This window comes from Triticum aestivum, chromosome 6D (genome assembly GCF_018294505.1).
Source record: "Triticum aestivum cultivar Chinese Spring chromosome 6D, IWGSC CS RefSeq v2.1, whole genome shotgun sequence".
Lineage (NCBI taxonomy): Eukaryota > Viridiplantae > Streptophyta > Magnoliopsida > Poales > Poaceae > Triticum > Triticum aestivum.
Window position 1 is genome coordinate 446,848,394 of NC_057811.1, and position 25,788 is coordinate 446,874,181.

Here is a 25,788-nt window from a genome sequence, read left to right on the forward strand (position 1 = left end):
GAAAAGGCACTCCCCCTTTATCGCCTTCTCCGGCGAACCGAACACTTCGAGTGGACGGACGCAGCCACAGCTGGATTGGAAGAAATAAAAACCATCCTCGCCACCAACCCAATCTTGGCCGCTCCAAATGTCGGCGAACCAATGTTGTTATATATAGCGGCAACTCACCAAGTTGTAAGCGCAGTGCTCGTCGTCGAACGAGAGACGGACGGACAGAAATTCCCGCTTCAAAAACCGGTATACTATGTATCCACCGTCCTCGCTCCATGCAAATCACGGTACCCACACTATCAAAAGATAGCATACGCGGTATTTATGGCATCCCGGAAACTACGACACTACTTTCAAGAGTGTTCAATCACGGTGGCCTCGGAAGTACCACTCAACGACATAATAAACAACCGCGATGCCACGGGCCGGATTGCCAAATGGGCCATTGAGCTCCTCCCGTTCGACATAACATATAGACCTCGGCGAGCCATTAAGTCGCAAGTACTGGCCGATTTTGTCGCCGAATGGACAGAAGCCGAACTCCCTAAAGAGTACAGCGCGTACTCCAATTGAATCATGCACTTTGACGGCTCTAAAATGCTGGCGGGGCTGGCGTCGTCCTGACGTCCCCCACCGGAGATACAGTCCAATACGTACTCCAAATACTATACACAGACTCCAACAACGCAGTCAAATACGAGGCCCTACTACATGGTCTCCGGATGGCAGTTTCCATGGGCATTCAACGGCTGGAGGTGCGTGGGGACTCGAACCTCGCAATATCTCAAATAAATGGAGACTTTGACTCCAAGGATCCCAAAATGGCGGCTTACCACAATGTCGTCCTCAAAATGTCAGCTCAGTTCGAGGGGCTTGAATTCCACCATGTGGTACGGGAAAACAACCAGGCGGTAGACATCCTGGCCCGCATCGGCGCTAAGCGCGACCCTGTCCCACCTAATATCTTCTTGGAAAGGTTGTTTAAGCCATCCATTGTATGGGAAGGAGAGACCGGAAACAATAGTCCGGACCCGGCCACAACAATAGATACTGAGCACTCTGACATAATCGGAGGTTCTGCCACCGAAATAACACCTTCCGCCCACGTGATAATGGCTGTCATCGCCCCGTGGACAGAACCATTCCTGGCCTACCTAACTAGGCAGGAACTACCCAAGGACCAAAATGAGGCACGCTGCATAGTGCGGCGGTCTAAAGCCTACAAGGTCCACGAGGGAGAGCTTTATAAGAAAAGCACAACCGGAGTCCTTCAAAGGTGCTTCTCCGAATAGGAAGGGCGGAAACTTTTGGCAGAAATCCATGCTGGACTCGGCAGCCACCACGCCGAAGCCCGGGCCCTCGTAAGCAAGGCCTTCCGTACAAGTTTCTATTGGCCGACGGCCCGAGCAGACGCACAGGACCTTGTCCAACGTTGCGTTGGTTGCCAGCTTTTTGCAAACCAAAGCCATATGCCGCCTACCGCTCTCCAAACAATCCCCATTACTTGGCCCTTTGCGGTCTGGGGGCTTGATATGGTCGGACCCCTCAAAGGGGGAAGCCATAAGAAAACATACCTATTGGTCATGGTGGATAAATTCACCAAATGGATAGAAGCCAAACCAGTTAAAACGGTTGAATCCGGACCAGTGATAGACTTCATATCTGGGGTTGTACACCGTTATGGCGTCCCCCACAACATCATCACCGATAACGGCTCGAACTTTACAGCCGACGAGGTAAAACTTTGGTGCAGCAATATGGGCATCAAGCTTGATTATGCTTCTGTCTATCACCCGCAAACTAACGGTCAAGTCGAGCGAGCAAATGGTCTTATCATGAGCGGCATTAAACCCAGATTAGTGCGGTCCTTAAAGGAATCAAACATGCACTGGGTAGAGGAGCTCGACTCCGTACTATGGGGGCTGCGGACCATGCCGAATCGCACTACCGGATACACACCGTTCTTTATGGTGTACGGCACAGAGGCGGTACTGCCCTGTGACATAATTCATGACTCACCTTGAGTGCGCATGTACGAAGAAAAAGAGGCCGAGCTCAATCGGCAGGACAGCTTGGACGCCCTGGAGGAGGAGCGAGACGTGGCAAAACCCGTTCCGCATTCTATCAGCAGCAGGCTCAAAGGTATCAAAGCAGAGAAGTACGGGCCAAAACCTATAACGTTGGCGAACTAGTTCTACGCCTTCTGGAGAAGAAAAAGAACAAGCTCAAGCCCAAATGGGAAGGTCCCATCATCATTGACCAAGTTCTGACCGGTGGAGCGTACCGTCTGCGGGATGCATCGGATAATCGACTCTAGCCAAACCCATGGAATGCAGCTAGACTCCGAAGATTCTACGCCTAGTGCCGGACTCTATGTTCGTTTCCTTACCTCCGTCAATCTTTTACATATCCGTTATCTGTCCTTTCTCTCTTTCTCTCTTTTTTCCTCTTTCTTTTTTCCCTCAAAGCCTTAAAGGGCTAAATTGTGTCTTGAATACACAATCTTGGCGTGCTAACCGCGCTCATTATACCTGGGGGCTTCTTATACAGAAGCTTAATATAACTATTTTCTGGGCTCTATGCCCCGTACATGTGTTATTCTTCTGCATGTACCTTTTTTCGCCATTATATGCATCGATATGACTTAAGTTTTGGCCAAACTGGGTTGCCTGGCTCTTGTATTTATGACCTACGTTCCCGTTAATTCGGCTAGGGCATAAGGGGAGCACCTCTGCGATTGTTACTGCCAGGTCAGCCGGATGTGTACCTCAGACTGGGTGAAGCCGAAAGCTAGCGTTCTTAAGGGAATATTCGGTCGGTGAACAAAAGATGACTTTTATTTATTTTGATACATGCCCCCAGATGTTTTTCGCCTGCGTCTTTTTTTTCGCAGTTCGGACATGCACATTAGGGCATGCGTACCCAGGGAAAGGAACCCTTAACGGAACTATTCTCCCTGGAAGATGTTTCTTACTACCCATGTAATATAACATAGCTAGTTGGGTACTTTTCTGTTCAAGCACTTATGACCCCTACGCCTGGTCTCCACGCATACCCCGGTTTTTACATAACTGAGCGGGTATTCGGATACACTCCGGACTATCGGGTCCGGAGGTCGAAGCGAAAAGGACCGCCATGACAAATGATTTCTAATCCGGCTAGGGACATTATATATGTCATTTAAAGTACATAGTCACTTCAACTGACTGAATTCTTCTTCTATCCCATCCAACAGGCTGTCTAGCCTACAATCCTGTTGGGAGTACTTTGCGGCTAATTCTACTTGGTCATACACCAAACTGACGGGGATCTCTTTCCCATCGGGCCCCACAGGTCCGACCTCGGCCATGTGGTTTGGGTCAGCCTTGGTATATCGCGTCTTCACCATGACCCAAGCCTCCCGTGCACCATGTCGGCAGGCCGATATCTTCCATAATCGGAAGCGCCGCCGCACTCCCTTGAGCCTTTCTATAAGCTCCCCCTTGCCTCTGGGCGGGGAAGTGGATGGCCACAAGGCTTGGGCAATACTCTGCATCACCCGCAGACCCGGGCATCTCCTCCGCGGGACGGCCCGTCAGCATACCTGCAGATATAACTCTGTTAGCTAGCTTCTTCGCCGAACTCTTTTCAAAACTTTGTTCAAGCACTTACTAAAAATGCTGCGTCGAAGCCGCTTATTCTCCTTCACGGAGTCCGCAAGCTGGGCCCGAAAATCCTTTAGTTCTACGCCCAGTTGAATAATGCCGTCCTGGAGATCATTTTTCTGCTACCTGATCCGCGTGAGCACGCGCTCGCCAGCATTTAGCTGTCGATTAACACGTTGCGAATCCCCTGACGTGGCCTCCGGATTCACTCTGGAGTCATATGCAATATCTATTGTTAGATTTGCATGCCTGCCACATACTATATGGTAAGTGCCATTCTTTGCAATAAAAACAAGTGTTACCAGAGGGGGTCTTCTCGGACTCCTTCAATGCGGCAACTGCGGCCTGTAGCTGGGCCTTGCACTCTTCCAGCTCTAGAGACAATTGGGTATTCTTCTCTGTAAGAACCTGCACAAATAATGATCCTTAAAACAGTTGTGCCAACTATTTCAAGTCTCAGGGGCTACTGATATACATAACTATTAGATTTTTTCTTACCCGTATATCCTTTACATACCGGTCCGTAGCTCTGGCAAGACCACTCTGAGCAGCCCGGATGTACGCGTCTCCCGAGTTGAAGGCATCAAACGCCTCTTGGGAGAAGCAAGCGTCAAGGAGTACGGCCCGGCGACGCCTGTGATTCATGGCGCTCTCCACTTCAGAATTGGTAGCGGATAGCCTATCCGCATCCTCTGTAGGAGGAACATCCGGCGTTGGCCCCATGCGAGCGTCCGCCTCTGTGTCTGGCTCTGGAGCCTGACTGGTCGAGGCGTGGCCGGCGACCTCTCCGGATATAGTCCGGCAAGCATTTTTTCTACTAGGAAGCATGGGTGTTATTATATTCTCAAAAGACGACTACCACGGAGCGGGGTTCTCTTTCATACCTCTGCGACGGCGTCTCAGTCCTGAACGCCTTCCTCTTAAGCCTGCCCGGCTTCAGTGCCCCTTGTGGGCGAGTCACTACGGGTTCGGCATGGCGTCCCGAGAGCCTTCCCTGTAAAGCACCATATGTGTGTGATAGGAGAAGTATGGAAAAAGGGACCCTTCTCAGAAGTCAGAACTCCGGTTTTACTTACATGCGATGCAGGGAGCAGTCCTGGATAATCGGCTATGATGGCCACCATGACACCGTCGCAGCTTAATTGATAGAATGTCCTGTCGATAAGCTCCACAAATGTGTCCGAATCTTCTTCAAGTCTGGGGTCGAGGGCCCGGTCAGGGTCCTCTGTCTGTGGAGGCGGGCTGTGGACCTCCCTCACAGCTTTTCGCAGTTCCTGCCATGAAATGGCAATGTAAATACTTATTACAAAAAATGCAGGAAGGATGGGAGTAAAAAGTAGCGGCTCACCCAGCTTGGAGGGTTATACATGGAGAATCCATCCCGTGGCTTGATGCGGAGGAACTCCACTTCCTCTCCTTTATACAAATCGGACAGAATCTTCGCTAGAGCAGCGGCTGAGTCCGGTCCCTTACGACCGCATCGGGTGGCGTCGTCTTCTCCGTTGAATTTCCACATGGGTTTCCCCCGATATTGAAGTGGCCGCACCCCCGCATTATACATATGGACATAACCTCGGTTATTGTTAACCCTGATATGGCCAGCGTCTCTATCCGGCCCATCAGGTAAAGGGCCTCTCCGTTATCTTCCTCCTGGGGGCTCCGTGGGTGCCAGCTGTGGCATTTCTTCAAAGGGGCATTTTTGAACTCAGGAAGACCTATCCAAATAGGATCCGGAAGGGGGACGTCCTCCATGTAAAACCACTCCGAAGGCCAGTCTTTGGACGTCTTCTTGGGGTACCGGACAGGTATCCAGTCCCGGCGATGCGCCATATTTCGGCTCCGCCCAGTTGATATAGTGACCCCTTCTGTGTACGGGGCACAAGGCAGAATAGCTTCTTCCACAGCTCGAAATGGGCTTCGCAGCCCAGAAACAGCTGGCAAAGGGCCACGTAACCAGCGATGTGTAATATGGAAGCCGGGGTGAAATTATGCAACTGGAGGCCATAGAACTCCAGGAGCCCGCGCAGGAATGGATGGATTGGAAATCCAAGTCCCCTTAATAAATATGGGACGAGGCATACCCGCTCCCCCTTGGAGGGATCGGGAAAGCTCTCCGCTTGCTCCCCGCCATTATAGGTGGCGAGCCCAGCTCGAACGGGAACCATATACGCCGGAGGGAGAAATCCCTGGGTCTGCAACTCTACTAATTGGCTGTGTGGGACGAAACACTTCTTCCAATCACCGAGCTTAGGGCTGCGGGAGCGAGAGGAGGAGCTGCGATGGCCGGCCATGTTGGAATGGATTTTTTCGGGCGCGCTCCGATGAATGCTCGCTGGGGGAGGATGGTGTGATTTGGATCTGAAAATCCCCGTCTCTTTAATAGATAGTTTACTCACATGACTAGGGTGGCAAATGTAAGAATGCCCTGACTTCTCACATTCGCTCGACACGTGGAAGATAGCCATTATTGGGCATGGAAGCCAAGAAGCGCAACATTTATGGGAAGCCGGACACTATTCAACAGGTATTCAGGATTTGGAGAAGAACCCGCCTTGCAATGCCGAAGACAAATCGGCGCGCCGGACTCATCGTCATTGAAGCCTGGTTCGGGGGCTACTGAGGGATTCCTGGATTAGGGGGTATCCGGACAGCCAGACTATATCCTTTGGCCGGACTGTTGGACTATGAAGATACAAGATTGAAGACTTTGTCCCGTGTCCGGATGGGACTCTCCTTGGCGTGGAAGGCAAGCTTGGCAATACGGATATGTAGATCTCCTTCCTTGTAACCGACTCTGTGTAACCCTAGCCCCCTCCGTTGTCTATATAAACCGGAGGGTTTAGTCCGTAGGACAACAACAATCATACCATAGGCTAGCTTCTAGGGTTTAGCCTCTACGATCTCGTGGTAGATCAACTCTTGTAATACTCATATCATCAAGATCAATCAAGCAGGAAGTAGGGTATTACCTCCATCGAGAGGGCCCGAACCTGGGTAAACATCGTGTCCCCTGCCTCCTGTTACCATCTGCCTTAGACGCACAGTTCGGGACCCCCTACCCGAGATCCGCCGGTTTTGACACCGACAACGACTACATCAACCGTGTTGATAAACGCTTCCGCTTACGCTCTACGAGGGTACGTAGACTCACTCTCCCCTCTCGTTGCTATGCATCTCCATGGATAGATCTTACGTGTGCATAGAATTTTTTTGTTTTCCAGGCAACGTTTCCCTATAGTGGCATCCGAGCCAGGTCTATGCGTAGATGATATGCTCGAGTAGAACACAAAGAGTTGTGGGCAGTGATGGTCATACTGCTTACCACCAACGTCTTATTTTGATTCGGTGGTATTGTAAGATGAAGCGGCCCGGACCAACCTGACATGTCTACGTACATGAGACCGGTTCCACCGACAGACACGCAAGTTGTTTTGCATAAAGGTGGCTGGTGGGTGTATGTTTCTCCTACTTTAGTTTCATCGAATTTGACTACGGTCGGTCCTTGAAGAAGGTTAAAACAACAAACTTGATAAATCACCGTTGTGGTTTTGTCGTAGGTAAGAACGGTTCTTGCTAGCAGCCCGTAGCAGCCACGTAAAATTTGCAACAACAAAGTAGAGGACGTCTAACTTGTTTTTGAAGGGCATGTTATGATGCGATATAGCCAAGACGTGCTGTGATATATGTTGTTGTATGAGATGATCATGTTTTGTAATATCGACAACTGGCAGGAGCCTTAGGGTTGTCTCTTAATTATTGTATGAAATGCAAGCGCCATGTAATTGCTTTACTTTATGGCTATGAGTTAGCAATAGTTGTAGAAGCAATAGTTGGCAAGATAACCCCGACGCAACAATGGAGATCAAGGTGTCAAGCCGGCGACGATGGAGATCATGATGATGCTTTGGAGATGGAGATCAAAAGCACAAGATGATGATGGCCATATCATGTCACATATTTTGATTGCATGTGATGTTTATCCTTTATGCATCTTATTTTTCTTAGATCGACGGTAGCATTATAGGATGATCCCTTCACTAAATTTCAGGATACAAGTGTTCTCCCCGAGTATGTATCGTTGCTAAAGTTCGTCGTTTCAAAGCACCTTGTGATGACCGGGTGTGATAGACGCTACATTCACATACAACGAGTGTAAGACAATTTTACGCAAGCAGAATATTTGGGTTAAACTTGACGCGCCTAGCATGTACACACATGGTCTCGGAACACTGGAGACCTAAAGGTCGAATGTGAGTCATATAGTAGATATGTTCAACATAGAGATGTTCAGCAATGATGACTACCCTATCTCACGTGATGATCGGACATGGGTTAGTTGATTCGGATCATCTATCACTTAGATAACTTGCGGGATGTTAATTTAAGTGGGAGTTCATTACTAATTTGATTAATTGAACTTAATTTATGATGAACATAGTCAAAATGTCTTTGTAAATTATATTGTAGCTCCCCTATTTTTGATAAGTTCCTAGAGAAAACTAAGTTGAAAGATGATGGTAGCAATAATGCGGACTGGGTCCATAATCTGAGGATTATCCTCATTGTTGCACAGAAGAATTATGTCCTTGATGCACCGCTAGGTGACACACCTGCTGCAGGAGCTGATACAGACGTTATGAACGTTTGACAAACTCGACCTGATGACTACTTGATAGTTTAGTGCGCCATGCTTTACGGCTTAGAATCGGGGCTCCAAAGACGTTTTGAATTCCATGGAACATATGAGATGCTCCGAGAGCTGAAATTGGTATTTCAGGCTCGTGCCCGTGTTGAGAGGTATGAGACCTCTGACAAGTACTTTGCCTACAAGATGGAGGAGAATAGCTCATGTGCTCAGAATGTCTGGTACTACAATCGCTTGAATCAAGTGGAAGTTAATCTTCTAGATAAGATAGTGATTGACAGAGCACTCCAGTCACTATCACCAAGCTACTAGAGCTTCGTGATGAACTATAATATGCAAGGGATGACGAAAACGATTCCCAAGCTCTTCGCGATGTTGAAATCGGCGGAGGTAGAAATTAAGAAGGAGCATCAGGCGTTAATGGTTAACAAGACCACCAGTTTTAAGAAAAGGGCAAGGGAAAGAAAGGGAACTTCGAAAAGAATGGCAAGCAAGTTGCCGCTCCCATAAAGAAGCCCAAACTAGACCTAATCCTAAAACTGAGTGCTTCTACTGCAAAGAAAATGGTCACTAGAAACGGAAATGCCCCAAATACTTGGCGGATAAGAAGGATGGCAAAGTGAACAATAGTATATTTGATATACATGTTATTAATATGTGCTTTACTAGTGTTCATAGTAGCCCCTGGGTATTTGATACCGGTTCAGTTGCTAGGATTAGTAACTCAAAACAGAAGTTGCAAAATAAATAGGGACTAGTTAAGGGCAAGGTGGCGATGTGTGTTGGAAGTGATTCCAAGGTTGATACGACCATCATCGCACACTCCCTCTACCTTCGGGATTAGTGTTGAACCTAAATAAAAGTTATTTGGTGTTTGCTTGAGCATGAATATGATTGGATCATGTTTATTGCAATACGGTTATTCATTTAAGTAAGAGAATAATTGTGGTTCTGTTTACATGAGTAAAACCTTCTAATGCCATAGACCCAATGTGAATGATTTATTGAATCTCGATCGTGGTGATACACATATTCATAATATTGATGCCAAAAAATGCAAATTTGATAATGATAGTGCAAGATACTTGTGGCACTGCCATTTAGGTCATATTGGCGTAAAGCACATAAAGAAACTCCATGCGGATGGAGTTTTGTAATCACTTGATTATGAATCATTTGATACTTCCGAACCATGCCTCATGGGAAAGATGAATAAAACTCCGTTCTCCGGAAAAATGGAGCGAGCTAATTACTTATTGGAAATAACACATACCGATGTATGCGGTCTGATGAGTGTTGAAGCACGCGACAGGTATCGTTATTTTCTCATCTTCACAGATGATTTGAGTAGGTATGGGTATATCTACTTGATGAAACACAATTCTGAAATGTTTGAAAAGTTCAAAAGAATTTCAGAGTGAAGTGGAGAATCATCGTAACAAGAAAATAAATTTCTATCATCTGATCGCAAAGGCGAATATTTGAGTTACGAGTTTGGCCTTCATTTAAAACATTGTGGAATATTTTCACAACTCACGCCACCTAGAACACCACAGCGTAATGGTGTGTCCGAATGTCGTAACAGTACTTTATTAAATATGGTGCATTCTATGATGTCTCTTACCGATTCACCACTACCATTTTGGGGATATGGATTAGAGACAGCCGCATTCATGTTACATAGGGCACCGTCTAAATCCGTTGAGATGACACCATATGAACTATGGTTTGGGAAGAAAGCTAAGTTGTCATTTCTTAAGGTTTGGGGATGCGACACTTATGTCAAAAGCCTTCAGCCTGATAAGCTCGAACCCAAATCGGAGAAGTGCGTCTTCATAGGATACCCTAAAGAAACTATTGGGAACACCTTCTATCACAAATCCGAAGGCAGGATTTTGTTGCTAAAAATGGGCCCTTTCTAGGGAAGGAGTTTCTCTTGAAGGAAGTGAGTGAGAACAAAGTAGAAGTTATTGAGGTAGTTGTACCTTCTCTTGAATTGGAAAGTAGCACATCAGAGAAAACCGTTCCCGTGATGATGATCATGAAACTTCAGATCAAGTTGCTACTGAACCTCGTAGGTTAACCAGAACACGTTCCACACCAGAGTGGTACGGTAATCCTGTCCTGGAAGTCATGTTATTGGACCAAGGTGAACCTACGAACTATGAAGAAGCTATGATGATCCCAGATTGCGACAGATGGCTTGAGGCCATGAAATCTGAGATAGGATCCATGTATGAGAACAAAGTGTGCACTTTGGTGGACTTACCCGATGATCGGCAAGCCATAGAGAATAAACGGATCTTCAAGAAGAAGACTGACGCTGATGGTAATGTTACTGCCTACAAAGCTCGACTTGTCGCAAAAGGTTTTTGACAAGTTCAAGGGCTTGACTACAATGAGCCTTTCTCACCCATAGCGATGCTTAAGTCTGTCCGAATCATGTTAGCAACTACCGCATTTTCTACTCTACTCTTATAAAAAAACAGAGTTGGTGATGATGGTGTGCCTGCCATCCTGCAATATAGGTCGTCCAATTTATATCTGACGGATAGGAAGGAAACTATGGAAATTTTACAAAGAGATACGCACACCCCTCTCCACATTTGCAAATAAGGCCTTCCCTCGTTCATCCTTTTCTCTCACAAGATAAACTACTCATACAAATGCATCTTGATGTTACGTGCAACGCACGGGCATCTTGCTCGTATGATCAAGAAATCTAGCAAATGGATGTCAAAACTGCATTCCCTAATGGTTTTCTGAAAAAGAGGTGTATTTGATGCAACCAGAAGGTTTTGTCGATCCTAAAGGTGCTAACAAAGTGTGCAAGGTCCAACGATCCATCTATGGACTGGTGCAAGCATCTCGGAGTTGGAATATACGCTTTGATGAAGTGATCAAATTATATGGTTTTATACAGACTTCGGTGAAGCCTGTATTTACAAGAAAGTGAGTGGGAGCTCTGTAGCATTTCTAATATATGTGGATTACATATTGTTGATTGAAAATGATATAGAATTTCTGGATAGCATAAAATTATACTTGAGCAAAAAATTCAATACAAGACCTCGGTGAAGCTACTTAATGTATTGGGCATCAAGATCTATAGAGATTGATCGAGAGATCAGTCAAAGAAAGGGTTCTTGCATGTGTTACAAGGTGTGAAGTTGAGTAAGGCTCAAAACCCGACCACGGCATAAGATAGAGAAAGAATGGAAGTCATTCCCTATGTCTCAGCTATAGGTTCTAAGTATGCCATGCTGTGTACCAAACCCATTGTGTACCTTGCCATGAGTTTGGCAAGGGGGTACAATAGTGATCCAGGAGTAGATCACGGGACAGCGGTCAAAATTATCCTTAGTTACCTAAGAGGACTAAGGAAATATTTCTCGGTTATGGAGGTTAGAAAGAGTTCGTAGTAAAGGGTTACGTCGATGCAAGCTTTTACACTGATTCAGATGACTCTGAGTCTCAATCTGGATACATATTGGAAGTGAGAGCAATTAGCTAGAGTAGCTCCATGCAGAGCATTGTAGACATAGAAATTTGCAAAATACATACAGATCTGAGTGTGGTAGACCCGTTGACTAAACTCCTCTCACAAGTAAAACATGATCACACCTTAGTACTCTTTGGGTGTTAATCACATCGCGATGTGAGCTAGATTATTGACTCTAGTAAACTCTTTGGGTATTGGACACATGGCGATGTGAACTATGGGTGTTAATCACACGACGATGTGAACTAGATTATTGACTCTAGTGCAAGTGGGAGACTGATGGAAATATGCCCTAGAGGCAATAATAAAATGTTTATTATTATATTTTCTTAATCATGATAAAGGTTTATTATTCATGCTAGAATTGTATTGAGCGGAAACTTAGATACAAGTGTGGATACATAAACAAATATTGTGTCCCTAGTGAGCCTCTTCTAGACTAGCTCGTTGATCAGAAGATAGTTAAGGTTTCCTAACCATAGACATGAGTTGTCATTTGATAACTGGATCACATCATTAGGAGAATGATGTGATGGACAAGACCCATCCATTAGCTTCGCATATGACCGTTCAGTTTATTACGACTGCTTTCTTGAATGTCAAATACATGTTCCTTCAACCATGAGATCATGCAACTCCCGGATACCGTAGGAATACCTTGTTTTTATCAAATGTCACAACGTAACTGGGTGATCATAAATATGCTCTATAGGTATCTCCGAAGGTGTCTGTTGAGTTGGCATGGATCGAGATTGGGATTTGTCACTCCGAGTATCGGAGAGGTATAGGTAATACATATCATAAGAAGATTGCAAGCAAAGTGACTAAGGAGTTACTTACGAGATGATGTATTACAAAACAAGTAAAGAGACTTGACAGTAACAAGATTGAACTAGGTATGGAGATACCGATGATCGAATCTCGGGCAAGTAACATAACGACAGAAAAAGAAAATTATGTATGTTGTCATTACGGTTCGACCGATAAAGATCTTGGTAGAATATGTAGGAACTAATACGGGCATCCAAGTTCCGCTATTGGTTATTGTCCGGAGAGGTGTCTCGGTTATGTCTACATAGTTCTCGAACACGTAGGGTCCGCACGCTTAACATTCATTGACGATATAGTATTGTATGAGTTATGTGAGTTGGTGACCGAATGTTGCTTGGAGTCCCGAATGAGATCACGGACATGACAAGGAGCTCCGGAATGGTCCCGAGGTAAAGATTGATATATAGGACGATAGTATTTGGTCAAGTAAAGGTTTCGGAAGAACCGGGTATTTTATCGGAGTGCCGGAAGAGGTTCCGGGAGGCCACCGACAAGCAGTGGGCCTTATGGGCAAAGGGGGGGAAGCACACCATCCCAGAAGGGGGCTGGTACGCCCCTCCAACCCTTGCCCATGCACCAAAGAGGGATGGAAGGAAGGGGGAGGCATCCCAAAGGCAGCCAGCCCCCCTTTCCTTCCCCGATGCACAAATATGGAAGGGGGGATTCGGCCAGGGCAGGCGCCCTAGGGCACCGGCCACTTGGGGTGCCCTAGGGGCTGCCTCCCCTCCCCTCCACCTATATATATGATAGGAGGGAGAGGGGAAACACACACCACGATTCCCAAGCCGTGTGTTGCGCCCCTCTCCCTCTAGTTCGTCCTCGGTCATATTTTCGTAGTGCTTGGCGAAGCCGTGCGGATATAGCGGCATCACCACCGTCACCATGCCATCGTGCTGCCAGAACTCATCTACTACTTCGCCCGTCTTGCTGGATCAAGAAGGCGAGGATGTCATCGAGCTGAACGTGTGCTGAACGCGGAGGTGCCGTACGTTCGGTTGTTGATCGGGCGGATCATGAAGGTGTACGACTACATCAACCTCGTTGATAAACGCTTCCTCTTACGGTCTACGAGGGTACGTAGACTCACTCTCCACTCTCGTTGATATGCATCTCCATGGATAGATCTTGCGTGTGCGTTGATTTTTTTTGTTTTCCATGCAACGTTTCCCTACAATGAAATAGGATAAATGAAAAATTCTTTACCACTAATACATTGGTAGTCTGCCAGTATTTATCAGCTCAAAGCATTGAGACTATTGATGTTTAGTTTGACGATTGTATTTGACAGAACAAGAAATGTACCCAATAAAAGAGTCCAAATATGTATGCTTAAACAAAACCATCTAATCATATTATATATCTTCTAATCATGAAAGGTACCAGCGACATACACAATTCCCAGATTCATGCACAAGGGAAAGCCGAAGACTAAAATAGGGCATACATAATACCTCAAGCAAAAGGAATAAACTTAAGACCAAAGATTATTACCGAAGAAAGCATGTTTTCCCCTTTGACTCGGCATCCGACTCTTTAGGCATAAATTAGTTACCGATAAAAGCAAGTCATAAAGCTTTCAAGGAAGCTGAGAACTGAGCCATGGAAACTACCAGCGTGCACAAAGCAGATGATACCAGATTATCTCAACATGAACCTTGGCACTACCAAAGTACAGCGAATTTCATGCTTGAGGAGGGTGCCTTCTCGGCACCCGGCAGTGAAGTACTCGATGGCTCGCACCTTGTGGACGCCCTCGCAAGAGTTGCGCAGCTCGGCCCAACGCCTGAGGTAATGGCGAGTTGATTCGTTGGGGCCTTGGACGCACAAGGAGAGCTGGTGAAGTTGCGGATGAAGGCTTCAGTGAAATCGACCCAGCTGTTGATGTTGCGGGGCTTGAGGCTGTTCAGCCATGTCCGGGTCGTGCCCTGGAGCATGAGCGGAATATACTTCACGGCAACGCGCTTGTTGCCGTTGGCGATGTTGATGGCTGTGTAGTAGTCGACCAGCCAGTCCTCCGGCTTCATGGACCGGTGTACTTGGGCATATCTCTCGGGAGCGTGAACCCTTTGGGGAAGGGCTCATCTCGGATGCGGGGGCCAAAACAAGGCGGACCCAGCTCGTCTCTTCTTCTAGTGCCAGGGATCGGTTGAGGCGGTCAATCCGGTGGCGGGCGTCGTTCCCTCCAACTCCTTCTCAGCGACCAAGGCGGTCGCCGAGCGTCAGGTGGTCAACAGACGGTGGGGAAATGTGCCTCTCCCTGCGGGGAGGGGGAGGCGGACAGTCGTCTCATTGCTGCACTACTCTTGGGCGACCGTCTTGGTCGCGCTCGATGGTGGTGCGAGTCCGGCTGCGGCTGGCAGCCGGCTCCTTGTCTCTTCTATCACGGACGCCACCAGTCGGCGTCCGAGAGGTCACGCCTTGCTCTCGGCGGGGAGGCGGGTCGTCGTTTCGCCGGTTGGGCGCCTCAGTGTGGCAGCCGGCTTCATGCTGCTCGGCAGCCGCGTCAAGGAGCCGCTGGACGTGCTCCGTCAAGTGGCGACGCTCGTTGCCCTCGAGCTTGTCTAGCTCATCTGCCACCGCCTGGGCAGCTCGAATGTTCTCGACGGGCGTGGCATAGACGGGGTGATCTGCCCCAAACATGCTGGCAATGGCCACGCCGCGCTGCTGGATCATGCCGATGCGGCTAGGCCCACCAGGAGCCGGTGTGCCGCCGACGGCACGGTCCATCTCACACTGGTAGGCCCCCGAAAGGCGTCTCATGCTGGCCAGCCTGTTGGCGCTTTCAACGAGCTGGACGCGGCATGCTTCCAGCGTCTCGACGTCGGCGTCTTCAGGAAGGGGCGCAGTCAGGTCTTGCAGCGCCGCCTGCAGCGGATCCTGGCCACCTCCGCCAGAGTGCTCGCCGTGGCTGATCACGAGCACCTCCGTGATGGTGCGGCTCCTGCTGTCCTCGTGAGGAAGCGGTTCGTCGTAGACCACCACGTTGGTGGGGAACGCATCAAGCGACGCCGTGTCGGAGTTGACAAGCATCAGCTCGGTGGAGCCAACCGACTCCAAGTCCGCAACAGGCTCGCTGGCGACGTGGAGCTGATCGAGGAGGCTCACGAGGCGGCTCTCGGGGGCTTCGGTGCCCGCATTGGATGCGGGCTCGTCGGAGAGACGAATCTCGCCAACAAGATCGGCGAGGTAGCTCGCCGCGCAGACGACCTCTGTGTCATGCAGCGCATCGGTGCAGACGCCATCTGGCGTGCCAGGCTGGTTGCGCTCGCCGGGAAGGAACAAGGTTCCCGTCCAGAACAGGTCTCCGGACGACGGTGCACCTCGCCCCACGATGGGCGCCAAATGTCGGGGGTTGCGTGTGACATATGCCAAAGGATTGCTTATCATGGTGGGAGCGAGTAGAACGTCGCCGGTGCCCGGAAGCGGGATGAGGCGTAGACACGAACGTCGGCGTACTTTACCCAGGTTCGGGGCTCTCCTAGGAGATAACACCCCTAGTCCTGCTCTGCGGGGTCTCCGCATGATCACCAAGGCACTAGTGGATACAATGGTGCTCCTCGAGCTGTATGCTAGAGGTAGAAGAAGGCAGGCATGCTCTCTCCTTCCTCTAGGTATGAGTCTAGTTCTAACAGGTTGGGAACCCTTTGCATGGGTGCCCTGGGGGGTTTATATAGGCCTACCCCCATGGGTACAATGGTAATCTAGCCGGGTGTAGGACCCGGCTGTCAGTGTCTCTGGTCGCCGGCTTCTCCGCCGGCTGCTGGGTCCCGCCGCCTGGTCTGGTACAGAGCCGACAGGCCGCTCCCGCCGCTTGCGGGTCTTGTCGGCTGCTGGTTACTGTAGCCGTGATGCTAATGACGTGTACTTGGTCGGGGAAGTGTGGCTACAGTCCCACTGACTGGTGGGAGATCACTACAGCCACTCCTTGTCTCATCTGGTTAATGGCGCACGGACCCCGAGAGAAGAGAGGGCCACCTGCTGGAGGCCGGCCTCCCTTGGGTCCGACTGGTCAGGCCTCCGCCGTCTTCCGGGCTCTCGCTACTCGATAGGGCCCACCCCCTGTAGGTCGTACCGACAGGTCGTCGTGGGAACAGGGCTCCGCCTGCCAGTTGTGACGTCAGGGGTGGAGTGCAACAGTGCCGTGCCGGGCGGAGACACTACAAAAAAAAGACACATCCGTGACATTTTGGGCCGAACGAATTTTTTTTCTGTCATACATATGACACTTCTATGACGATAATTGTGACAAAACCCGGTATCATCATAGATGTGGTGGGCTCCTACTTCTATGACAAAAAATCATGACAGAAAATGGGCTTTTCATCCTGGGCGGGCCGGAGACGCAGCTGCATGGCATTCTTTGGGCCGTCCATGACGGAAAAAACCGTGGTAGAAGCGAGGGGGAGGAAAATTTCGGGGAGTTCCCGGTTACGGTGGGAGGTCGGGGGCCGAGCGATGCGTGTTTCTCTCGTACACGTACGCACGTGTGTGTGAGGCGTTGGCTCTAACTGAACCCGAGCGATTGCACTGCAGGCTACGCGTTACTGAACCCGAGCGATCGATCGATGGCTGTTAACTGAACCCGATCGAGCGATTCCTTCGCTACTGCTGCTAATTGAAGCCGATCGATTGGATGAACAGTGAGCGTTGCAGGGGGGTTTGGATGAACAGTGAGCGGTGGCGTTGCCTCTGGATGAACAGGACCCCGTGGTGTGGTGGAGGGCTGGATGAACAGTAGACGGTGGAGGGGTGCCCGTGGAGGGGTGGTTGAACAGGACCCCGTAGTGTGGAGGGCTGGATGAACAGTAGACGGTGGAGGGGTGCCTGTGGAAGGGTGGTTGAACAGGACCCCGGCCGTGGTGTGGAGGGCTGGATGAACAGTAGATGGTGGAGGGGTGGTTGAACATTAGCCAGTGGAGTAGCACGCGCTGGAGGCTCGATGAACAGGAGCCCGTGGAGGCTGGAGGATGTCGACGGTAGCCCGTGGAGGCTGGAGGAGGTCGACGGTGGAGATGAACAGTATCCCGTGGAGTCCCGTTTTGCGGTACGCCACACCCCTCCCGATGAACAGGACCCCCGTTTCGACCGTAGCGCTCCAACACAAGTCCATTTCGTCCGTTTTGCGGTACGCCACCCTCCTCCCGATCAAGAGGACCCCCATTTCGACCGTAGGAGGTCCGTTTCGTCCGTTTTGCGGTACGCCACACCCCTTCCGATCAACAGGACCCCCGTTTCGACCGTAGGAGGTCCGTTTTCTCCGTTTTGCGGTACGCCAGACCCCTCCCGATGAATAGGACCCCGTTCTGAACGTAGGAGGCCGGTTTCCTCCCTTGTGCGGTACGCCAAGCTCTCGTTTCCATCGCCTGTTCCGTCCAAGCCCTCCCGATGAACACGACCACGCACTCCGTTCCGACCCAGCCGGTTGGTTCCCACGCGTTCCGTTGCCTCCCGATGAACATGACGCATTCCGTTGCCTCCCCATGAACACGACGCATTCCATTGCCTCCCCATGAACACGACGACGACGCTGTTTCTCCATTCCGACCAAGCCATGTACACGAGCCCTGGCCGTACGTATGAACGAGTAGGCGTTCGAGACCCCGCCCGTATGTACACATACGTGGCCGTATTTTCTTTCTTGCACCCTGGCCGCTGTACGTACGTGTGCATGCTACGTGCGCGCCTCTACTACGACACGTGCGCGCCTCTACTACGACACGTGCGCGCCTCTACATCCACCAGTATGTACGTACACGTTCGCGACCAGAATGACAACGCTACGTACGCTTCGACCAGGTGGGTCCCGACTGTCAGGCACTTGCGTGCGAAGATGTAGCTGGTGGGTCCCAGTAGTCAGGGGCGAATCGTTTTTTTGCCCGGACGCACTTCCTCGCATGCGAAGATGTAGCTGGTGGGTCCCAGCAGTCAGGGGGGCGAATCGTTTTTTTCCCGGATACACTTCCTTGCGTGCGAAGATGTAACTGGTGGGTCCTAGCAGTCAGGGGGAAATATTTTTTTCGCAAAATACGGTGGCCCGTCTGATGGGTCCCCGCTGTCAGGTGGAGGAATCATTATTTTGCGCGTAATAAGGAGGCACGTCCTTGTTGCGGCCGTGGACCCAGCTGTCAGCCTCTCCACATACAGTCCACGTCCGATGGAAGTCGTTCCTTGACCACGTTGACCACGCCGCGCCGAGAGCACCACGGCGGTGGACGACGGCGAGGACTAGGAAGGGGACGACTCGGAGCCGGGGAAGACGCAGTAGTGGATGCCCACGCGAAGAGGAGTACGAGGGTTCACTGGTTCGGCTGCGGTGTGAGGCTGCTGTCGCCGCAGAATAACAGGGGGTGTGGGTGAGTAGAGGGATGGCCTAGCCAGCGGTGGGAGTAGTAGGGGGCGGTGAGGCTTCCGTGGCATCACAGCCGGCCACGGGAGGCAGGAGCACGCGGCACGACCGGCGCTGGTTTGGGCGGCTGGAGCAAGAAGACCAGAGGTTGAAGAAGCACTACGGCCGTTGGATGAACATCGTACGGTAACAGGAGGTAGAATCGTTCATATTGACTAAGTTGACAAAGCCCTCCATCCCCGTCAACTTGGTAGGCCCACAAGTCAGCCTCCCACTATGCTGGGTTCCAGCTGGCAGGGGGAATATTCATTTTTTTGTGCGTAATAAGGAGGCACTTCCTTGCGTGCGAAGATAGCTGGTGGGTCCGACATGTCAGCGGGGGGCACATTATTTTCGCGAAATACAGAGGCCCTTCGGTGGGTCCCAGATGTCAGGTGGAGGAATCATTATTTTGCGCGTAATAAGGAGGCATTTCCTTGTGTGCGGCCGTGGACCCAGCTGTCAGCCTCTCCACGCACAGTCTACTTCCGATGGTGTCGTTCGTTGACCACGTTGACCACGCCGCACCGAGCGCATCCAAGGTGGTGGACGACGGCGAGGCCCCGAACAGCAACAAGCCGGAGATGGGAAGACGCGGGAGTAGAGTCACAGACGGAGAGGTGTACGAGGGTTAACTGGTTCTAGTGCGGTGTGGTTCGGCAGTCGGTGGAGAAGAACAGGATGTGTGGAGGGGTGGAGGGATGGCCTGGCCAACGGTGGAGTAGCGCTCCATAGCGAAGCGTGCTAAGCAGAGCTGCTAGCAGCAGGAGGCGGGAGGTGGTCCCGGCGGCGCTGGAGGAACAAGACGAGAGATTGAAGATGGATGTCGGTCGTTGGATGTAGATGCAACGGCTAACACGTCAGAATCATTTGTTGACTAAATTGACAACGACTTGCGTTGGCTTCGACCTATTGGCCCACATTTCAGCCTCCAAAAATGTGGCACGTATTCAACCCATTTTTTCAGAATTTACAGTCTTTTTTGCGCGGTAGAATTTACAGTCAATTTGATCTTTTTTTGAATTACAACCATTAGCTGGGCTGGGTGAACAAATAATGTAGCGTCCATGCGGCCCATTTATTTTATTTCCTAAAAAATTACAGGCCATTTGCACTTTCTCGAAATACACGATTTTGCTGGGCTGATTCTAATTATAATGTTGGGTTGGGCCAGCAATGTTATCAAAAAATAAAAAGGGGCTGAGCATTTTGTTATAAATATATTTAAATAATAAGTGATATTACATTCGTCCTTAAATCTTACCAAGCTTTTGTACACAATCACTAGGATTTCCGTGCCAAAACAATCCAGGATTTTATTTGTTAAGAAATTATTTTTATAAGTTAATAAGATGTGGGATATTGTTTTCTTACATATGTAAGTATCTGTTAAATATATGATCACAATAAAAATAATATATAATAACATATAAAATAATTTAAATATATATAATATAGTTAGAAGGGAAACATAAGTTGGACCTGTCGTTCCTATTCTTATATAGAAAAATAGAACAGACCTCTGCGTTTTCTTCAAAAAAATACATAAATTGGGCTGCCAAAAATAAAACCTCGGATGGGAGGTCCATAGGCCGGTCGATACATGACGGCCCTAAGAAAATACAAACAGGCCTATGGACCTCCAATCCGAGGTCGTGGGCTGCGCATGTTAAAAATCAAAGCCAAGACGGGGCAGCCCAAAACCACGTCCAACACTTGCCAAAACTTCGTCGCTCGTTTTCTCTGTGTTTCGCACACTCGACATTGTGTGGGAATTTTGACTGTGCATGGTATGAAGATGTGCTATGCATGAATGTTGATTAGCATGATGTTAACTGGCTGGTAATTCCATTTTCGACCATGAATAAAACTTCCAACATGATGTTAACCCTGTTTGAAAAGGCCGTGTTAATATAAATGCTCTGCCTCTGAAAGTTGCAGTTTCTTATCTAAAACTGAACTTGCAGTTTCTTATCTGAAACTGAAACTTGCAGTTTCTTCTCTGAGAATCACATTGTGTGCACTTTTATACTGCTATGAAACTACATTTTTTTAAGTGCTAAAAATAGATTTCTAGAATTCATAAAATACTTCATATGCTCAATACTGCAAATCTGAAATTCAAAAGACATTCATATTTGAAAGTACTCTCAAAATACACAACACAAAACACAATTCACAACCTGCAAATACTGACAACCCTAAGCTCCTCCTGACAATTCACAACCTGCCCGACTATTGGGCTGGGGGGGCAGCCCCCGCCTATTCCTCGGGGGCAGACAACCGCCCCATGAGACGATGTTAACGGCGAGGGAGACGATGGCGGGGAAGCGTCGTCGGGCCAACTGCTTTTCTTCTCTTGTAGTTGGGTTCGGTCAATGAAGACTCCACCGGCTCGCTCTGGCAGGACACCCTCACAAACGGCACCCTATAGATGCTCGATCCTTCAATCTCTGGTGGATGCTCCATCTGGGATCGATACTCCCACCACCGCTCCCTCACGATGGGATTCGGTGAATCTGTTTGCTCCATGGCCCAGAGGAGCAGCTCTATGTACTCCGGCGCGACTCCCTCCGGGAGTATCGCCGCCTTTTCGCTCTGTTGCAGATATTTGGCCATGGATGTCGTGGTCGCCGCTAGTTGGTCCTTGTTGTCAAACCAAGACTGTATCTCCAACATCCTAGCTAGCTTCACAGGGTCGCCGTCTGCGATCCTCACGTATCGGTTGTACTCCTCCATCGATCTACTTCTCCACAACACCTTTACTCGCCGGCGGTGGTTTTTGAATGGAAGAGGAGAGGAGCAGCGCTGATTTTGCATTAGAACGGGAGAGGAGCGACGCTGGTTTTGGACTGGAACAGGAGAGGAGGGGTGGTGGTTTTGAAATGGAAGAGGAGAGGAGCGGCGCTGCATTTAGATTGGAACAGGAGAGGAGCGGCGGTGGTTTAAGAGGAGAAGAGCGGAAGAGCGGCGCTGGTCTTGGAAGTATTTTTTTGTTGTTTTGCATATTTTGGGTCAAAGTTTGACCACGTACTGTACTTGACAAGCAAAATGTGAATGCATGTCACCAAAAATTGTATCATTTGGTTCGTATCTGAACGTACTTTCAAATTATATTATTTTTGCAACGTATAACATATATTTTATGTGCGAAAATCATGGTCAATTATGACCCAGAATAAAAGGGAGACTAGTTAATGTGGGGTCGCTTTCTTAATTGAAGGGTAAATTGATTTTGATTTTGATCCAGTCACAGCGCGCCGGCCCTCTCGTCCAATCCTAAATCGCCGCCGCACGCTCCTCTTCCTCTTCTCCATTGCAAAACCACCTCCTCTCCTCTCCATCATCTCCATTCCAAAACCACCGTCTCGCCTCTCCCTCTTCTGATCTTCTCCATTGCAAAACCACCTCCTCTCCTCTCCATCATCTCCATTCCAAAACCACCGTCTCGCCTCTCCCTCTTCTGATCTTCTCCATTGCAAAACCACCTCCTCTCCTCTTCATCATCTCCATTCCAAAACCACCATCTCGCCTCTACCTCTTCTCTATTGCAAGACCACCGTCTCTCCTCCCATCTTCCAAAGCTAGCACCGGACCACTCAGAAGGACATCTATGGAGAGGATGCAGCAGCGAATCAGGCAGATCGCCGGCGGCGACCAGGCAAAGTTAGCCAGGTTGAAGGAGATCCTTAGTTGGTTTGACAATGAGTGGGAGATTTCGAGGACGGTGCGGGCCATGTGGCAATGTATGCGAAAGAGCGAGACGGTGGAGATGAGGGCGGCGATGTACATGTACTCCTCGGCGGCAGTCACGCCGCAGTCCTCCGAGTTCATCGAGTATCTCCTCTGGGCGATGGAGCAGACAAATTCGCCCGAGGCGACAGTCAGGCGGAGGTGGTGGGCATACAGGTCGAAGGTCGAGCACCCAGAGGATAACGAATCGATCGAGTATGGTGTGTCGTTCGTGAGGGTGCAGAGCCAGCCGGAGCCACAGGAGTATTCGTTCTCCCACCGCAAGAGGAGGCCGGATGGCGCGACGTCGCTTCCCCGCCGTTCTCCATGGTTCCCTCGATGCTCGCCTCATTTCAACGGCGGCGGTAGGGTTTAAGGTAAGCTTCGCACTAAGCTAATCTTCCACCTGCTCATGCTTACAATCAGTGTGACAGCTAATGAAAATCATGCTTACAATCAGTCTCCGAGTACTACGCCAATCACCCTAAAATAGCTCTGGACCTTTGGGTCAAAGTTGTGACACAGTGTACAAATAAAGAAAAATAGATTGGTGCTTCTTTCAAAAAAGAGTACTCCCTAGAAAACTGCCAATATAAGCTACTAGTATTTGGTTAGATGATTTCCTGCCGAGAAAGATCCGTCCACAAAGAGCGCCACACATCCCACTGGTGGTGGTGGATGCCAATGCGTGCATGCAGCATGGTTGGTGTCGGTAATTTTTTACTTGGCACACCTCGCACTCTGCATATATGCCGGTTCCATACGTACATTTGTGCAGTTCCACCAAAATGCAGCTGAATAACCCTGTTTGCACAAATAATGAAAAATCGTGATTACATTATAGTGGCACTAGTTGATGAAACACACAAAATAAATAGAAGAAAATATTGCGATAGTATCATAGTATGCCATGCTGCGTGGGCGAGATGGGCCCTACGACGCCTCATACGGGACATCGTCCCAAGTCTCCCAGATACACCTTCTGCCAGTGATGAACATCAGTGTACAGCGGTAGTACAAGGAGGCGCCTTGAGACATTCAAATCTCTATTTTTGTACATATCAACTAAAATTAAGCACCCAGTTTGCAGAAACGCTTAAACATTAACAACGGGACTAGTTGATGAAACATACATTAACAAAGAGAAGCACTTTCTTTATCTACATTGGAAATGAAATGATAGAGATGACACTCACCCTATTTTAACTGTATTATTACTTCATTTTATCAGTGACACTAGGGTCGAGCAGGTGGCAAACGAGGTGTACCGTGCGTCGCAAGGATGGAGGCCAGGGGTGCTTAGACTGGGATGCTGAAGCTGGCTCTTTCAGTCACCAACATGGATGATTCAATTCATGGGACCTTTTGGTGTAGTTCACCTAAAATGAAGCAATGTCCCGTGAGCTAGCAGCTTCTTCTTCAAATTTTTTAAGAAAAGGGCTCCGGCCCCGGTTCCATTTCCATCAGAAAATGAAACCCACAGAGCTTCTTCTTCATTAGTTGCAATAAAATTGAGCAACATCAAGGTTGGTTGTGAAGCTCCTGGAATGCTCAACTATAATTTGGATATTATTTGTGCAGTTCAACTAAGATCGAGCGTGAAATGTATATCTCTGTTTGCACAAAAAGGTGGAAAGGAGGGTGACTAACAAGTGATGAAACATGCATCAAATGAAAAGAAGCATGTTCCTTATCTGAATGGCAATCCTACAAGGACAGTAGCAATTTATAAAGCACTGGCATTGCTAGATATTAGTGTGGGCATTAGGATTAACTATGACAACCGTTAAATACGACATTATTTTGGGCACAGGAGAGTAGGCGGACCAGGACAGTTGCATTTCTAACGAAAAGAACCAACTTATCTTAATGGGAAATTTTAGCAAGACATGTAAAGAAGTGCCATTGATTCATATTACTGGAGGCATTACATTGAAAACAACATTGGTTTAACGTGTCCTTACTTTTAACAGTGCGACTGCTACATTTTACCAGTGGCATTACAGAAGAGTGGCTCGGGGCAACAAACATCAGAACAGGATATCTGGGTTGGTCCCATTTTTGTTTGGTATAGCCACCTTATACTGTGTGAGGCTAGCAAATCTAGTGCTGGACTTACTCTGTTGACTTGTCCCCTAGTCCCCACTTTCTTTCCTTTTTCAACCAATAGATCGGGTTTATATTGAGTTTGTACTGCGTTTCCCTTTATTTCCCTATTAGACCTAGAGACCAGTTGGATAGCCAGTCTCTGCTACTTTTCGCCCCCATTATTTCCTCTTTCGACCAAGTCCTAGATTCAGGTAACAAATCCTCCCCCACCCCCACCCCCTTTCTTCCTTGTTTGAACCAGGTAGTACTAGATTCGAGTGCTTGAACTAGTTTTACCTCTTAAACGTAAAAAAATTAGGTGGTTTCCGAACAGCCGATCGATCCTATCTACGAGGGGGCCTGGGAAATAGTAAAAGATACAAATGCAGCAACGTCAGGAGCTCGGGAAGTAGAGCAAGGCCGGTTTCGAAGGAAGTTATACCTGATGGTCGCCGGGATGTCGCTAGGTGGGCGGCGGGAGGCCGGATCTGCCCACACTACGGCAGCGAGGAAGAAGGGGTCGGAGGCCCACTACTAGGAAAAGGGCTATAGATAATATGGACACTAATGGCGCACCACACATGTGGTGCGCCACTACTATATACTAATGGCGCACCATGTGTTGGTGCGCCATTAGTGTCCAAATACTAATGGCGCACCGCATCCACGGTGCGCCACTAGTAATTTTTTTTTCAAAATTACTAATGGCGCACCAGGGGATAGTGCGCCATTACTAGTTGAACTAGTAATGGCGCACCACTCCCACGGTGCGCCATTAGTAAGTTTGTTCCAATTTTTTTTCAAATTGGTTTTTTGAAAAACTACTAATGGCGCACCGTGGGTGTGGTGCGCCATTACTAGTTGGACTAGTAATGGCGCACCACTCCCACGGTGCGCCATTAGTAACTTGGCCCATTCCACCGAATGCACCCCGTGGGCCCGAGGCGTCGGGTGTTAAGTTTTAGGGTTT

At 48.9% G+C, this 25,788-nt stretch overlaps 1 pseudogene; it reads left to right on the forward strand.

The window, feature by feature from the left end:
- LOC123142674 (uncharacterized) overlaps positions 1-25,788 on the forward strand; it is an 82,384-nt pseudogene that overhangs the window by 54,813 nt on the left and 1,783 nt on the right.